Here is a 12611-nt window from a genome sequence, read left to right on the forward strand (position 1 = left end):
AAAATAAATACGTTTTTAAAAAGAAAATCTTAAAAAAAAAAAGAAACTGATTTTAAAGAACGCTCTCTCCCATAGGACAGATAGGAGCGCTGCGTTAGTCTCCAGGGCTTCCGTAAGAAATCGCACAGATGGCATGGCTTAAACTACAGAAATCCACCCTCTTGTGGTTCTGCAGGCGGGCCTTCCTCCATCCTGAGTCGGCAGGCTTGGTTCCCCCGAGGCCTCTCTGCTGGGCTGCTCCCTCTCATCTGCCCTCTGTGCTTGTCTGTGCCCTGATCAGTCTTTTTCTGAAATTTATTTGTTTGGGGCTGTGCTGTGTTTTCGTTGCTGGGAGGGCATTTCTTTAGCTGTGCCTAGCGGGCGTTTCTCTCCAGTTGCGGTGACTTCTGTTGCGGAGCCAGGCTTCAGGGGCTTGGACTGCAGCAGTCTCTGCTTGGGCTCTAGAGCTCCAGCTCAGTAGCTGTGGCTCAGCTGCTCCTCAGCATGTGACCTCCTCCCAGAGCAGGGATCGAACTCACTTCTGCGTTGGCCGGGTGATTCTTCACACTGAGCCTCGACGGAAGCCTCCTCCTCTTATCCTTATAAGGAGGTGCACCCATTGAATCAGGGCCCACCCATCGTACCTTGTTCTAAGTGAATCACCTCGTTAAAAACCTGTCCCTGGGCTGACGCATTGGAAAACACCCTGATGCTGGGGAAGACTGAAGGCAGGAGAAGAGGGTGGCAGAGGATGAGATGGTTGGATGGCATCACCGACTTGATGGACAGGAGTTTAAGGAAACTCCGGGAGATGGTGATGGACAGGGAGGCCTGGCATGCTGCAGTCCCTGGGGTCGCGAAGAGTCGGACACGACTGAGCGACTGAACAAGTCCTAATACAGCTTCCTTCTGAAGCACCGGATGGGGTGTACGATTGTGACGTGTGGATGGGGGGGGCGGGGGCGGGGGAGGGCAGGGGCGCCCCTAACCAGTACAGAGTGGCCTTGCCTTCTGTGATCACTGCTGTTGACACCTCCGCCTCTTCCTGGCACAACCGCCCGGGACTCGAGGGGCCCGCGGAGCGAGCGGGTGAGCGATGAGAACAGGCAGCGCTGGTGTGGGGGCGCCGGCGGGTTGTGAGTTCTGAGCACGTGCAGGCGCCCGCGCAGGCCCGCCGATGCCCCCCCGAAGGTGTGGTTCCAGGGAGCGCTCCCGCGTGCCGCCCCCTCAGCGGCGGTGTCTGCTCTGTGCTCCCCCATCCCACCCAGCATCCCACCCAGCGGGGACCGCGGAGACGCTGGGGCTGTTGCCATGGAGCCCGCAGAAGGGGGAGGCGGGTCCCAGGGGAGCCCGGGCCTGGAACTTTCGGAAATCTGAGGTTCCCACTGTCAGCGCCCCCGGCACACACAGAGTCTCTGAGACACACTCTTTGGGAGGAGAAACGGGCTCCTCATGTCAAGCCAGGCAGCGCGCGGAGCGGGGATTAGCTGCGCTCAGATGCCAGGCCGGGCTGAGGAGCGGACACTGTTCTCATGTCTTCTCGTCTGTGGGAATGTGTTGGCCCAACTAGGACTTGAAAATCTCAGAGCGGAGCGCTCTGAGCCTTGACTGGGTGCCAGGCAGCTGTTGAAGCCCGCATGCCTGTGTCCCGCCCGTTCCCACAGCAGCAGGGCTGTGTCCTGCACAGCTGCGGTCGAAGCTTCCAAACACGCTAAGCAGGGCTCCCCGGACACATGGGCGAGCAGCCCCGGAGGTCCGCCGTCCCACACCGAGCCCGTACCGAGCCGTTCCGTGCCTGCTGCCCACAGCCCTGCTAGGCTCCTTCACACCTGCCCAGGCAGCAGCGTTCCCGCCAAGTGCTCTCCATACATAGATAACCAGACTGATGAAGGCAGGAGGAAGACTGGGGTGGTGGAGTGGCCGCGTTGATGACCTGGGTTTCATGACGGTGCTGGGTTCCGGCCGCTGTGCTGCCGCCGCCAAGTGCTTGGTCCTGTCTGACTCTCTGTGACTGCAGGGACAGCAGCCCGCCAGGCTCCTCTGTCCATGGGATGCTCCATGCAGAAATACTGCGGTGGGTTGCCATGCCCTCCTCCAGGGGATCTTCCCAGCCCAGGGATGGAACCCAGGTCTGTTGCATTGACAGGAGGACTGTTTGCCACTGAGTCACCCGGGAAGTCCCTGCATGGCCTTGTGAAAGTAAGTGGAAGTGCTAGTCACTCAGTTGTGTCTGACTTTTTGTGACTCCATGTGCTGTAGCCGGCCAGGCTCCTCTGACCAGGGGATTTTCCAGGCAGGAATACTGGAGTGGGTAGCCATGTCCCTGCTCTTCACATGTGGGAAGAAAGAGAATGCAGGTGACAGAGACAGGCCCGCCTCCTAGGTCAGGGCCCCACCTGCCCCCTCCTCCCCAGCACCCTCACCTCTCCCAGCATCGCCACCTTGGATGCAGACAACGACGCCGAGCGGCCCGGCTCACCCAGTTTGGGGAAAGAGGCAACGAATTCACACACGTTGGCGAAGACACTTAGGGTCGTGCGGACACCTCCATCTTATTGTGGCCCATCTTCACCCACATTCCCATGTGCTTTTTCAGAAGAGCCGCCCAAACCTGGAGACCATCCCCCTCCCCTCTGTCCCTCCCGGCCCTTCCTGCGAACTGCCCAGCCTCCCGCACTGAGAGTGATTCAGGCCAGACATTCCAAGGCACAAAGACCCCCGCTTCCTCCCGAGGCGGCCTCGTCAGCTGCCGCCACCTGGCCCAGAGCAGAGAGGCAGATCCAAGGCCCCACCCTGGGGCCCAGAGCAGAAGGGCGGTGAATTCCACCCTGTGCAGACTGAGTTTCTTGTGACCAAACAGCTTTCTCTAAGACCCGAGATCCTGGGATGGGGTCTGGACGGATGGCTTCCCACACTGGGCTTATCCGCAGGACTCTGCCTGGAGGTGCTGTGTGGAGTGTCAGCCGAGCGCTGGGCCCGCTCTCAGAGGATCAGGGGAGCAGGGGTCTGTCCGAGGCTCTTTGACATCCTCAGCAGCCTTGGTTCAAGCTCTGCCACGGAGTCAGTGTCACTGAACAGTGTCTGAAGGAGAGGATGGGTGAGGAAGATGTGTGGAAAGCTGACTCTGCGGACAGTCTCCCAGCCCCTGGGGGCAAAGGGGGGGCTCTTTTATCTTTTCTGTGGGTCATGATTTTATTCCCCACACGCGAGCACAGGCCAGTCCTGGTGGGGGGGATGGGGGGCTCGGTTGATGTTTCTGACCGATCGATATTTGGAAAGTGTGAACTGCTGGCGCACTGCAGAGAAGACACTCAGGGTTTCCAGCCACGTCCGCAGAGGCTCCTGACGTTGGTCCTCCCCTCAGCAGACGCGCTGCAGAGGGTGACTCACAGCTGTGCCCTCAAAATGAGCATTGACCCCCGGAGGCGAAGGCCTGGGCCCCCTCCCTCGGCCCTCCACACCGGGCTCATCTGGCGTTGGCCCCCTCCTCACTGGGGCGCCCACCTGCCCCTGAAGGATGCACAGCTCGGGCTGTTGCTATGGAAACCGCAGCTGGGTGTCAGGGAGGCGGGGGAGCCTGGGGACAGCACCCCGGGAGCTGCAGAGCGGAATTTTCCAGGCTCTGCGGCGAGTGTGGCTTCAGTCCTCCGGCCTCATCCGACCCAAAGCCTCGCCCTGGGCCCATCACAGCCTTCCCTTTTCCTTCGGCTGTCTGGTGTGCTGGATCCATCTGTGTTCGTCCCCTCACCCACCTTCCATCACACCTCTTTCCTACTCCGTAGGCAAAACACCAGGTCTGGACCACTCCACCTCCCAGCCTCCCAGCCCCCTCGGGTCTTCCCTGTCTGCAGAGTACTCTCGCCCTCCTAAGGACACGTCTTTGACTGGGATGTGATTGCCGTACGGTGCTGCGTGGTTTCTGCACTGCCCCCCGCATCCCACCCTCTCCTCATCAAGGAGCCGAGCGCAGGTGCCTGGGCTATGCAGCAGCTTCCCGCACCCTCTGTTTTACGCACTCTGGGGAACATGCTCAGTACCACTCTGTCAAGTCCCCCTCTTCCCTCACTCTCATGTCCATACGTCTGTGCTCTTATTTTTAATGCTTTATGGATTTAACGTGTGTGTGTGCTTAGTCGCTCAGTCGTGTCCGACTCTGCGACCCCCTGGACTGTAGCCCGCCAGGCTCCTCTGTCCATGGGATTGATTCTTCAGGCGAGAACACTGGAGTGGGTTGCCATGCTCTTCTCCAGGGGATCTTCCCAACCCAGGGATCAAACCCGCGTCTCTTAGATCTCTGCACTGGCAGGTGGGTTCTTTACCAGCAGCGCCAACAGAAGCCCCATATACTTATGGACAATCCCTTAAATATATTTTTGAAGATAAGTGTTATAAAACTGAACCCATAGCATTAGAGTTACCAACTCAGGGAAGTCCCCTTAACTAGTTTAAATCGTGGCTGTCATATACCTCAAAGAAACCTTACTCTTATTTAATTCTGCTGTTTGCACGGTAGCTGCGTGATTCACTCACCCGTTCTTTACGTCTGGTCTCCGTTCCTGCCCTGCAAATAGTTTCATCCGCACGGCTTTTCTAGATCCCACGTGCACGCGTTAATGTGCAATGTTTATTTCCCCCTTTCTGACTTCCTTCACTCTGTATGACAGACGCTAGGTCCATCCACGTCTCTGCAAATGTCCCAGCTTCGTTCCTTTCGCTCTTTGACATAAATCACAGCAGTATCTTTTTGGACTCACCTCCTAGACTAATGAAAATAAAAACAAAAATAAATGAGACCTGATTAAACTAAGGACATTTTTAGGGGTCCGGTCGAGTGGTGGTGAACACATTCACTCTGCTGTGCGAGCGTGCTATCCATGTTCAGAGCTCTTCATCTCGTAAACCTGAAACTCTGCCACTCAAACACTCACTCCGCACCAGGAGCGCCGCCCTGCTTTCTACCTCTCTGAGTGTGACATCTTAAGGACTTCATGGAAGTGGCATCAGATGGCAGTCATCAGTCTCTCAACGAAGTCATCTCACTTACCCTAATGCCCTCGAGGCTCAGCCATGTGGTCGCAGGTGCCAGAATTTCCTTCGTTTCTAAGATTGAGTCATATTCCATCGTGTGGATACACCACGTGTTTATCCACTCATTCATCAGCAGACACTAGAGTTGCTTCTGCCTTTCAGCTGCTGTGATTAGAGCTACTCTGAACGTGGGTGTACAGGTATTGTTTGGAGACCCTCCTTTTAATTCCTCTGGGTATATATTTTGAAGCTCCAATACTTTGGCCACCTGCTGTGAAGAGCCAACTCATTGGGAAAGACCCTGATGCTGGGAAAGACTGAGGGCAGGAGGAGAAAGGGACGACAGAGGATGAGATGGTTGGATGGCATCACTGACTCAATGGACGTGAGTTTGAGCAAGCTCTAGGAGTTAGTGATGACAGGGAAGCCTGGCGTGCTGCAATCCATGGGGTCGCAAAGAGCTGGACACAACTGAGCGACTGAACAACAGATATACCCAGAAGTGGAATTGCTAGATCAAATGGTGAGTCTGTTTTTAATCTTCTGAGGCATGACCATACTGTTTTCCCTGGTGGCTGTCCTCCCCAGCCCCTCATTTTTAACCACAATAACCAACTTGACTAAGATGAGTTTCTAGCTCGGCCATTTATTGTAGGAGGATTAATGCTTTTGGTGACTCTTGAGGGAAACTTTCCCGCCAGCCTGGCCCTGTTCCCAACATTTCCCAATGTAGAAACCACTCAATAATCATAGAAATTATGTGTTATGTTTGGTTTAATAAGCAACACAGTAGCACTCATGCTACGCTATTCAGTCCTCTGAATTCTTTTTAAAAAAATTTTATTTATTTTTGGCTGCTCTGGGTCTTTGAGCTGCATGTGGATGGTCTCTAGCTGTGGGGATCAGGGGCTCCTCTCCGGTTGGGGTGCCAGGCTTCTCACTGCGGTGGCCTCTCTCGTTGCGGAGCACAGGCTCTGGGTGTGGTCAGTAGTGGCACACGAGCTTAGTTGGCCTCTGGCGTGTGGAGTCTTCATGGACCAGGGATTGAAACCATGTCCCCTGCATTAGCAGGCAGATTCTTAACCACTGGGACACCAGGGAAGTCCTCTCTGCATTCTTTCTGGATCTTTGCTGTCTGAGCCACTGCAGAAGCCCACGGTCTTCACAGGCGAGTGATGTCGACTTCTAGAATTCAGAATTGGCCCTTGGAGAAGGGAAATGTTGTCTGTTTTACTTGTGGCATCCACCCAATCAACCATTCATTTATCTAAATATCCATCCATCTGTCTACCCATCCATCCTATTGAGTGTAGGACTCAATAGTCCCTACACTACCCACCCATTAATCCTTCCATCATTCTATATAGTCATTCATTTATGCATTATTCTAGTGATCATCCATCCATCCATTAGTCTAACCATCCATCTCTTCAATCATTCATTCATTTAAATATCCACTCAGCCATCCATCCACCTAACCATCATCCATCCATCCATCCGTCTAACCATCATACCAACCATCCGTCCATCCACCTTACCATCATCCATCCACCTAACCATCATACCAACTATCCACCCATCCATCTAACCATCATCCAACCATCCATCCACCTAACCATCATCCATCCATCCACCTAACCATCATACCATCCTTTCATCTAACCATCATCCAACAATCCATCCATCTAACCATCATCCATCATCCATCCATCTAACCGTCATCCATCCATCCATCTAACCATCATCCAACTATCCATCCAACCACCTAAACCATCATCCATCCATCCATCCATCTAAGCATCATACCAACCATCCATCCATCCATCTGACCATCATCCATCCATCCATCTAACCATCATCCATCCATCCACCTAACCATCATCCATCCATCCATCCAACCACCTAAACCATCATCCATCCATCCATCTAACCATCATCCATCCATCATCTATCCATCCACCTAACCATCATCCATCCATCCAACCATCCATCCATCCATCTAACCATCATCCATCCATCCATCCACCTAACCATCGTACCAACTATCCATCCATCCATCCAACCATTATCCAGCCAGCCAGCCATCCACCTAACCATCATCCATCCATCCACATAACCATCATCCATCCATCCATCCATCCACCTAACCATCATCCATCCATCTAACCATCATACCATCCATCTAACTATCATCTATCCATCCAACAATGGAAATATATCTCAAAGAAACAAAAATGTGAACACCTTAATGATATATTTGCCTATGTGTTTATTCATTAAATGTGAGCCAGATTGCACTGTGTGATTCTTCACAGCTCCCCATCTGAATCCACCTCCTTCCACCTTCTTTCTCACTCACTCTATCATACGCCTTGGCCTCCCTGCTCTTCTTCAAGCACGACAAACTTAACCCCCACCTCGGATGTTTCCAGGTGCCCTTCTCTATGCACAGAGGGGTTGTTTCCCTAACAACTTGAAGGCTTGTACCCTCCCTTCATTCACGTCTGCTCAAATACCTCCACCTCCAGGAAGACCTCCTTGATCAGCTCAAAGATCCCCCTCCTTCACTCTCCATCTCCTCACCCTTGTGTTTTACAGAACTTACCACCGTCTGGTATTTAGGTTAGATTTATGGGCTGATGCTCTCCCATAAAATGAAAGATTCAGGAGAGGGGAATCTGTCTACATTTCTACTTTATACACCACATTTAACTCGGTGCTGACCGATCTCAGGAAATATTTTCAGAGTAAACACGCAGTTTGGGGGAGGTGAAGAAAGGAATGAATGGGCATCCGGTGGTCACACACTGGGCCTTCTGTCTTGCCCTTTCATTTCCTAGATCTAGAATAAAGCATAGAAAACAGGCAGCAGCTCCATGAATACACACGGGTACGTGTATCTCATTATCTCGGTTCACATGCAGTGTGACTATATACTAAATAAATGCAGGGTGAAAGCATGAACTCATCAACTGCTGTGTAATTTCTTCAAGATTCGTAATTTCTCTCAGAGCTGGTGGAGGCTCTGGCAGCCGTTTTTTTTTCCCCCCCTCTCTTTCTGCAAAGATGGTACCACTGACGCATTCCAACGTGTGCAAAGTGTGCAGACTAGGGAGAGGCTGATGCGCGCCCCTCCCTCCACTCACAGCGCGGGGGTGGGGTGGGGGGGCGGGGCGGGGGGCCCACGTCGGCAGTGACGCAGGTGGGCTCAGGCTGTTGCCATGGAAACCAGAGCTGCAGTGAGGAGTGGGGGAAGAGGGCACAGGGACCCCGGATGCCTCAACCTCTGCAGGCAGTCTGTGTGCGTGGGATCCAGACCCCCACTGGGCACACAGTAGGCCCTCAAGGCAGGTCTCGAAGGCCGACGGCTGAGCCCCCAGAAACCCGAGGATTCCAGCCTCCGCCTTGACTCGTTTCTGACAAGTTTCTGTCTGCTGTGTGTGGACGTGAGGGTGGTGGGAATCGTCCGGTCCTTTCCCTCATGAGTTCTCCTCCAGGAATTGAGACAGGGTCCACCCCTGGACACCGGGGAAGAGCACTAACCGCCCTCCGCCGCCCCGCGCTGTGGGCGCATCACCTCCTCACAGGCCCTCCACCGCGCGGCAGGGACAAAGGGCTCTTACCCACCTCTCGGGGTGGCTGAGGACGGACCCCCGCCCAGGGAGTCGGGCCCAGGCGGCTGGGCTCCGCGACAGTGGGGGATCCAGTCAGCCTCCTTAGGACCCCCGGGTGAGGCTGATCCAGGCAGAGGGAACAGCCAGTGCGGAGCAGAGCAGCAGCCCCCCACCACCCGCCTCTGTAAGATCAGACAGAGGCCAGGGTGTCTGGGGACCGGTGGGCAGGGGGCTGAAGACCGCGCAACCGGGCCCGCCTTAGGGGTCCCTGTGCTGGAGGGTTAATGCTCTGAGGACACCATTCTGAAATTCTTTTTCTTTTTTAATTATGAAAGTATGATAACACATTTAGAGGAGACTTGGAAAAATACAGCACAAAGTTACATAGAGTGCTACTATATATTACAATTATCTTTCTACGTAGATAGATGAAGATTTTTAGTTGGAGTTTCAATATCAAATTCTCAAAAATTAACAGAATGAATATACACAGAAGTAGAAGGATATAGAGACCTGGAAAGCACTATGAACCAATTCAACTTAATTAAGCTTTACACAATCTTCACACAATAGCAGGGTCTGAATTCTGTTAAGTTCCCATAGATTGTAAACCAGGAGACACTGGGACATATCCAGGGGCGTTAAACAAGGGGCAAACATTTCACGCATCGTGCAGGCCTTAATATTAGCTCTGAAGTGGTGTTTTGGAAGCGAGGTCCAGCTGTGCACCCCCACCTAGTCCCACTTGGCGTCCTCACCAAGTCTCGTCTGACTCTGCGTGGCCCCGTGCACTGTAGCCTGCCAGGCTCATCTGTGCATGGGATTTCTCAGGCAAACGCACTGGAGTGGGTTGCCAGTTCCTTCTCCAGGGGACCTTACTGACCCAGGGATCAACCCCAGATCTCTGACTCCGCAGGCAGTTTCTGCAGAAGCCTTGGGGCAGGTTTGGGGCAGTTCAGAACCTCCCTCCCCCCGAGGAGCCGTGCTGCCCTCTGCCCCCCAGAGAGGGGGCGATGGGCACAGGCCTGGGGACGATTAATGTCCGATGGGCCCCGGCGCCTCTGAGGGTCCACACTCACCCACCGGTGACCCCCCACCTCCCTGCCACAAGCCCGAGGGAGCCTAACACTGAACAGTTAGGCTCGACCTGTGAGTGGTCGAGGGTGAGACTGTGGAAGAAAGCAGAGAGCCTCTTCCGGCTTTTTTGCACCAAGAGGCCTGCATTTTCCTTTTGTACTTCACCCTGTAAATTGTGCAGCCAGTCCTGGCCGGATGGGTCAGCCCCAAGGCCAGATGGCCGGGACCCATGGAGGCCGTGCACAGGGAGAGTGTTTAATTGCGGGAATCCTCATGGTCACAGGGGGCTGCTGCTGTTTAAAATATCTATTTGCTGCCAAGGGGACAGGAGGCACTGGGGGAGGGAGGAATAGACAGATAGGAGGAGGTGGAGGCTGGGGGAGGGGACGGGGGGCGGAGAGGAGGGTGAGCCATGGACTCCGAGACGAGTCAGGGAGGAAACAGGGACAGGGGGCTGGCCTGGCTGCATCTCCCGCTGCCTGAAGGAAAGCAGATGTGGAGCCTGACCTTGACCCTGTGACCTCCTGAGGCCCCCGCCCCCAGGCAGCAAGCAACCGCCACCCCCCCAGGTTGAACCCCTCTGACCAGGGAAGTGGTGGGTCTTGCTGCAACCACCGCTGTGGTCAGAGAGCTGGAGAGGCCCACCTCCTAACTGCGGTTGTGCTTGAAGCAGCCCCGGTCTGTGAGGCTGTGGGCTCACTCTTGAGAGTGTGCCGTCTGTGGGTTTGGACAAATGGATTAGTACAATGACATGTGTCCATCCTATGGGCTTCCCAGGTGGCTTAGTTGGTAAAGAATCTGCCTGCAATGCAGGAGACTTAGGTTAAATCCCTGGGTCTGGAAAATTCACTGAAGGAGGATATGGCAACCCCCTCCAGTGTTCTTGCCTGGAGAATCCCATGGACAGAGGAGCCTGGTGGGTATAGTCCAGGGGGTCGCAGAGAGTGGGGCACGCCCGAGTGACTCAGCACACAGTCAGGAACTCCCACCCTGCGTGGGTGGCCACCTTTGGCTCAGGTTTCTCGCCCTCCTCCCCACGCTCATCCCTGGTGATGGACAGTCACTCCTGGCTTCAGCGGGAACTGGGAGACTCCCGTCAGAGCGCGCAACCCTCCAGCTAGAAGATGAGCAGGTTCTGGGATCTAAGGTACAGCATGCTGGCTGGAACAGTATCGTCTTGTGTACTTGAAAGAGATTGCAGTTGTTGTCGTCCATTCGCTCCGTCGTGTGCAACTCTCTGTGCCCCATGGGCTGCAGCATGCCAGGCCTCCGTGTCCTCCACTCTCGCAGAGTTTGCTCAAACTTGTCTCCATTGAGTCTGTGATGCCATCCAACCGTCTTCTCCTCTGACCTTGAAAAATATTACATCTTTTTTCCCCAAAAATTTTAAATGCTTTATTAAAGGCTCTTAATATAAAATATTTAATATTATAACTAAGTTACAAGTTGTCAGAATTTTTCACTTTTGAAAACATTTATCAAAGAACGAAGGGCTGACACCTCCCAGGGTGTGGTGGGGTGCAGCTCCCTGCTGTTTCTGTTCCCAAGCCGGGAGGGGGCAGGAAAGGGATTGAAGGGGAGGGAACTGAGGCTGGTTTCTAACTCCTGCTGGAGATTTTCCAGTTGCAGTCACCCAAAGCGAGACCCTGAATCCTTGAGCTAAACCCCCTGAGGGGCAGAGAACAGGATGGGGGAGGGGAAGGGGTGCAAACCCTCCATCAGGCATCGGCTGCCAAGTGTGTATTTTTAAAATAATAAACGTGGACTTCTGGTTTCAGAAATGCCATCCGGTACACAGTGGTACTCAGTCCAGGGTTTAAAGTCACCTAGAGGCACGGCCTCCTGAGATGAATGTAAAGTCACGACTGGGGAAATCCTCGAGGGCTTTTGGAAATGATGTCGCTCTGTTTTCGGGAGTAATGAGGCGAGAAGGGGAGATGAGCGCCGTGCTCGAAGGTCTCCATGCTGCCGGACCTGCCCGGCTCCTCTCCCCCGGAGGGCCGGGAAGTGACTCCTTTCACAGCCCCCTGGGAACCTGTGTTTGCTGTGTCCCCGTGAGGGAAAAATGAACTCATGTTTGCCACCTTTTTGCCAGGTATCAAAACGGCCTTCCTGAGACCAGAAGAGACTGGATTGTAAATGTTCTTGCCACCAAAGAGAAACGATCAGAGTTCCTCATCCATAGTGTGTAGCAACCTAAATGGGCAAAGAATTTCAAAGAGAATAGATACATGCATACAAATATACGTACTTCCCAGACTGCTCAGGGGTAAAGAACTCGCCTGCCGATGCAAGAGATGCAGGAGACATGGGTTCGATCCCTGGGTGGGGAAAATCTCCTGGAGAAGGAAATGGCAACCCACTCCAGTATTCTTGCCTGGAGAATCCCATGGACAGAGGAGCCTGGCAGGCTACAGTCCATGGGGTCGCAGAGTCGGACACGACTGAAGCAAGGGAGCATCAGTGGGTGTACCTAACTTCGTGCGGGAGGGCATGAGCTTTCTGGTAGGAAAGCTGATGATTCTGGGAAGATACATGGACCCCTGCTTTGGGGAATGGGTGGGAGGCAGGGTGTGGGTGAGGTGTCTGGGCGTCTCTCTGGAATGGTTTCAACTCCACGTCTACCCGGACAGGGAGTTGCTCCCAGCAGGGGATTAATGACACTGGAGGCTCTGCTTTGGAGCAGATAAGGGATTCCAAGAACTCAGATGCCCTGAGCTTGGGACAATTCACGTGTCAAAGTGCCGTCTTTGCAGAGGCATTTCCTGGCCCTCGTAAACAAGCATGTGACTGAGCACCTTCCGTGCGCCACGCACGATGCTGGGCCCTGAGTTACTCCAGGAACAGGGTCTCTGCCTCTGGGGCCCCTGGGTTGTTGGAACAGACAGGCGGGCGTTCCTCAGGAGCTCACAC

General features: G+C 54.1%; 1 long non-coding RNA gene across 1 annotated transcript in view; it reads left to right on the forward strand.

Moving 5' to 3' along the window:
* The first annotated feature begins 949 nt into the window (after positions 1-949).
* LOC133229799 (uncharacterized) overlaps positions 950-12611 on the forward strand; it is a 58655-nt gene continuing 46993 nt past the window's right edge. The window contains exon 1 of the long non-coding RNA XR_009730646.1: positions 950-1068. This is a non-coding gene — a long non-coding RNA (uncharacterized LOC133229799). The remainder of the gene's footprint in view (positions 1069-12611) is intronic.

This window comes from Bos javanicus, chromosome 18 (genome assembly GCF_032452875.1).
Source record: "Bos javanicus breed banteng chromosome 18, ARS-OSU_banteng_1.0, whole genome shotgun sequence".
In the NCBI taxonomy this organism is placed as follows: domain Eukaryota; kingdom Metazoa; phylum Chordata; class Mammalia; order Artiodactyla; family Bovidae; genus Bos; species Bos javanicus.